The sequence below is a fragment of the Eurosta solidaginis genome, unplaced genomic scaffold (assembly GCF_040869045.1).
Source record: "Eurosta solidaginis isolate ZX-2024a unplaced genomic scaffold, ASM4086904v1 ctg00000118.1, whole genome shotgun sequence".
NCBI classification, from domain to species: domain Eukaryota; kingdom Metazoa; phylum Arthropoda; class Insecta; order Diptera; family Tephritidae; genus Eurosta; species Eurosta solidaginis.
In genome coordinates this window covers 295,924-301,628 of record NW_027136880.1, presented here as the reverse complement: position 1 = coordinate 301,628, position 5,705 = coordinate 295,924, and positions in this window count along the sequence as shown.

The following is a 5,705-nucleotide window of genomic DNA, read 5'->3' as shown; positions in this document are numbered from 1 at the left end:
ATGAAAGGTGGTAGTGAATATTTTAAAAGGCAGTGGGCCTTAGTTGTATATGTGAAGGCGTTTTCGAGATATCGACCAAAATGTGGACCAGGGTGACCCAGAACAACATCTGTCGGGTACCGCTAATTTATTTATATATGTAATACCACGATACTGTTCCTGCCAAGATTCCAAAGGCTTTTTTTCTTTTACTTAATATGGTAGGCGTAACACCCATTTTACTGAGTTTTTTCCAAAGTTATGTTTTTCGTCAATAAAGCAATCCAATTACCATGTTTCATTCTTTTTTTCGTATTTGGTATAGAATTATGGCATTTTTTTCATTTTTCGTAATTTTCGATATCGAAAAGTGGGCGTGGTCATAGTCCGATTTCGGCCATTTTTTATACCAAGATAAGGTGAGTTCAGATAAGTACGTGAACTAAGTTTAGCAAAGATATGTCGATTTTTTCTCAAGTTAGCGTGTTAACGGCCGAGCGGAAGGACAGGGGGCTGACTGTGTATAAAAACTGGGCGTGGCTTCAACCGATTTCGCCCTTTTTCACAGAAAACAGTTATCGTCCTAGAGTCTAAGCCTCTACCGAATTTCGCAAGGATTGGTAAATTTTTGTTCGACTTATGGCATTAAAAGTATCCTAGACAAATTAAAGGAGCCACCCGCATTATGAAATTTTCTTTTATTTTTGTATTTTGTTGCAACATATCATTACTGGAGTTGAATGTTGACATAATTTACTTATATACTGTAAAGATATTAACTTTTCTTTTAAAATTTGAATTTAAAAAAATTTTTTTTTAAAAAGTGGGCGTGGTCGTTCTCCGATTTTGCTAATTTTTATTAACCAGATATACAGTAATAAGAGTAACGTTCCTGCCAAATTTCATCATGATATCTTCAACGACTGCCAAATTACAGCTTGCAAAACTTCTAAATTACCTTCTTTTAAAAGTGGGCGGTGCCACGCCCATTGTCCAAAATTTTACTAGTTTTCTATTCTGCGTCACAAGTTCAACTCACCTACCAAGTTTCATCGTTTAATCCGTATTTGGTAATGAATTAGCGCACTTTTTCGATTTTTCGAAATTTTCGATATCGAAAAAGTGGGCGTGGTTATTGTGCGATATCGTTCATTTTAAATAGCGATGTGAGATGTGTGCCCAGGAACCTACGTACCAAATTTCATCAAGATACCTCAAAATTTACTCAAGTTATCGTGTTAACGGACAGACGGACGGACGGACGGACGGCCGAACATGGCTCAATCAAATTTTTTTTTCGATACTGATGATTTTGATATATGGAAGTCTATATCTATCTCGATTCCCTTATACCTGTACAACCAACCGTTATCCAATCAAAGTTAATATACTCTGTGAGCTCTGCTCAACTGAGTATAAAAACAGGTAGATACTTTATGTGAGGATGCAAAGTTTCAGGTTTTTTGTGGTCTGCGTGTAAAAACTATGACTATGAATCACGTATTTCAACAATATATGATGTAAGCGTAACCATTTGATGAAATTTGATGAATTTTGAAGCTTCTAGCCGTAAAAAAGGGGCAAGAATTACAGTTTATATGGTCTATATAATATATATACCACCGATCACTATAATTTTTTTCAGACAACAATATACGCTATACATGTAAGCATTTGGTGAAATTTGAAGCGCCTAGCTCTTAAAATCGGGCAGAAATTGCGTAAAGTTTCTTATCTGAACAATCGGTTGTATGAGATATATACTATATATACCACCGATCTCAATGATTTTTTCAGACAACAATATATGCTATATACGTAAGCATTTGGTGAAATTTGAAGCTTTTAGCTGTTAAAACGGGGCAGAAACTGCGCAAAGTTTCTTATATGAACAATCGGTTGTATGAGATATATACTATATATACCACCGGTCTGTATGATTTTTTCAGACAACAATATATGCTATACATGTAAGCATTTGGTGAAATTTGAAGCGTCTAGCTGTTAAAATGGGGAAGAAATTGCGCAAAGTTTCTTATCTGAACAATCGGTTGTATGAGATATATACTATATATACCACCGATCTCTATGATTTTTTCAGACAACAATATATGCTATATACGTAAGCATTTGGTGAAATTTGAAGCTTTTAGCTGTTAAAACGGGGCAGAAACTGCGCAAAGTTTCTTATCTGAACAATCGGTTGTATGAGATATATACTATATATACCACCGGTCTGTATGATTTTTTCAGACAACAATATATGCTGTACATGTAAGCATTTGGTGAAATTTGAAGCGTCTAGCTGTTAAAATAGGGAAGAAATTGCGCAAAGTTTCTTATCTGAACAATCGGTTGTATGAGATATATACTATATATACCACCGATCTCTATGATTTTTTAAGACAACAATATATGCTATATACGTAAGCATTTGTTGAAATGTGAAGCCTCTAGCTCTTAAAATAGGGCAGTAATTACGAAAGGTTTCTTATCTATTCTATTCTATCTTATCTGAACAATCGGTTGTGGGGGAAATATACTATATATACGACCGATCTTTTCAATTTTTGCAGGCAACAATATGTGCATTATACGAAATTATATGGTGAAGTTTGAAGCTTCAATCTGTTAATTGAGTAAGATATGGCAAAAATCCTCTTTTTCTGAAAAATCTGTTGTATGGAGGACATATGCTATAGTAGTCCGATCCGGCCGGTTCCGACAAATGTCTAATCGGACACCCAAATACACCCGCTCACCAAATTTTATCAAGACATCTCAAAAATTGAGGGACTAGTTTGCATACAAACAGACAGACGGACGGACAGACGGACATGGCTAAATCAACTAAGCTCTTCATCCTGATTATTACGGTATACTTAATGGTGGGTCTATCTATTTTCCTTTAAGGACTTACAATTTTGGGTTTCGTGACGAAATTAATATACAATTTCATTTTCATGAAAGGTATAAAAATGGCAAAAAACCTTCTTATCTCGAGCGGTTGTATGTGATATATATAATATATAGCTCCGATCGAAATGATTTTTTCGTGAAGTCTTCTATGATGTATTAGAATATATATAACCAAGTTTAACGTTTTTATATTGGAAACTAAGGGAGAAATGGCCAAAAATCTTTCTGTCTGAACGATCGGTTGTATGGGATATATATTATATATAGCTCCGATCGAAATGATTTTTTCGTGAAGTCTTCTATGATATATTAGAATATATATAACCAAGTTTAACGTTTTTATATTGGAAACTAAGGGAGAAATGGCCAAAAATCTTTCTATCTGAACGATCGGCTGTATGGGATATATACTATATATAGCTCCGATCAAAGTGATTTTTTCAGGATATCTTCTATGATATATTAGAATATATATCACCGCGTTTCACGATTATACTTTTTAAACTGCGGCAGGAATGACCAAAATCGTCTTATCTGAACGATCGGTTGTATGGAAGATATATGTTATAGTGGACAAATGTCTAATATAATACAAAAATACATCCTTGTGCCAAATTTCATTGAGATATCTCGAAATTCTAGGGACTAGTTTGCGTTCAAACAGACAGACGGACAGACGGACGGACGTTCGGACAGACGGGCATGGCTATATCAACTCAGTTCGTCGCCCTGATCAATTCGGTATACTTAATGGTGAGTCTATCTTCTATATTTCTCAACGTTACAAACATCGGACCACAGTTAATATACCATTTCTTGTTCATGAAAGGTATAACAAGAAATCGACCAGCAACAGAATAGAAAAGGAAAAGCGCAATCGGAACGTAAAACTTGAAAGGCAAATTCGCACTTGCATGTTTAGCAAAAATGCTAACAACAAATAAACAAAACCTCTGCCAGGTAGTAAAATATTATTTCATCAGCATGCCATACAAATGTGCAATATTATACATCAACAACAGCACGCAACTATCACCTCCATTACTGGGGGAGAAAGATTCTAGTAAGGTTCTTTCCTTTTCTTTTGTATGGAATGCAGCCAAATGCAATCAGCCACTGTCGACCACAAACCACACGGTGTGGCACGTTTTGTCCCGGCTAATTTTAACCAAAATCCAAGAAATGCAAATAACGCAAAGTGAGGTGTGAGTACGTGTAGAGTGAAGGTGTGTTGGGGCATCAACGCCATATTGCAGCATCCGGGTGTTGAGGCAGCAGCGTCATGAAGTGTATGTGTGATGTATTTGTGTAAGCATATGTAGTCGTTTAGCTAAATGATGAACAATTTGTTTGGAAAATATTATGAGTAAAGCATAATTTTGATAAGTCATAACATCCGTCGAACGCGCGCCAACATCGCACGAGGTGATGTGCGTTACGATGTGGAGCCGTGTGGCGCGTCGAATGGCGTGCTTACGGAGGGGTAAATGTGTGTAGTGTTACCTACGCTAAGAAAACTTTCCCCCAAAATCGATGTTTGAACCTCTTAAAATAAAGCATAAAGTCTTTTGTAACGCGATTCAAGAAAAAATTTCGCTCGATTCTTTAAATGCAATCGCTCGGAACAGGAAAGCGCAGTGAGCGTAGTTTCTGGTCTATACTCCGGATTTTGCTCACCGAACTGCCAGCATTTTTCAAAATTTATTTCGGTTTCCGTTTTGTTTAAAGTTGCGATTTCATGTGTCAGATTTGATTTCATTTGCGTTTCGGTTTTTCTGGTAAAAACTTATTTCATTTTGGTATTTCAAATAGTTCCAATTTATTTTTTCAAAATACATTTCGGTTTCATTCTTCAGAATGATTTTCTGTCTTAACCCGTTTGCGTTTTGCTTTCGGCTTCGAATCGGTTCTTCAAAATTAATTTCGGATTCGTTTTTCAAAATTTATTTTAATTTAGTTTCAGTAGCATTTTGGTTTCGAATTCGGTTCTGTTCGTCAGTTTTCGTTTTATCTTTTTGTCGTTATTTCAAACTTGTTTTTGATTCAGCTTCCTTCTTTAGATTTCATCCTTCAAAACTTAATTCGGATTTGTTCAGCCCTCATTATCATTTTGGTTTGACAATATAAGCTTCTGTTTAAGTTTCTTTTTTTTCAGTTAGTTCCAGTTTCACTTTCGTTTCGGCTTAGATATCGTTCCTAAAAGTTAGTTTTAGTTTCAATTTTATTCCGGTTTGTTATTCGAAATTTAGTTTCATTTTGTTTCGGCTTAGATTTCATTCTTCAAATCAAATCCGTTTTCAGTTCCTCTTTCGTTCTGGTTTCCGAGTACGTTCTTCAAAGTTTATTTCCGATTAAGTTTCATTCCCACTTCGGTTTCGTTCTTCAAATTAGTATCGCTACCTGTTACGTTCCACTTTCGTATTCGGTCTTCAAAATTAATTCCGGTTTCAGTTTAATTCTCATTTCGGTTTCGTTATTCAAAATTAGTTTCACTTTCTGTTTCGTTCTACTTTCGGTTTCGCTCGACTTTCCTTTTCAGTTTTTCAAACTCATTTTCAAACTCGGTAATGCTTTCGCTTTTCAAAATAAACTTCGTTCAGGTTTCAGATTCTTTTTCAAATATTATTTCAGTTGTCTCCCAGTTTTTCTCTGTTAAATTAATTTCGGTTGCTGTTTCGTTCCATTTTCCTTTTCGGTTTTGTTCTTTAAAGTTAGTTTCAATATTAAGTTTGCTAATGCTTTCACTTTTCAAACTACATTCCGGTTTCAGTTTCGATCTTCAAAAATTATTACGGTTCCAGATTCGC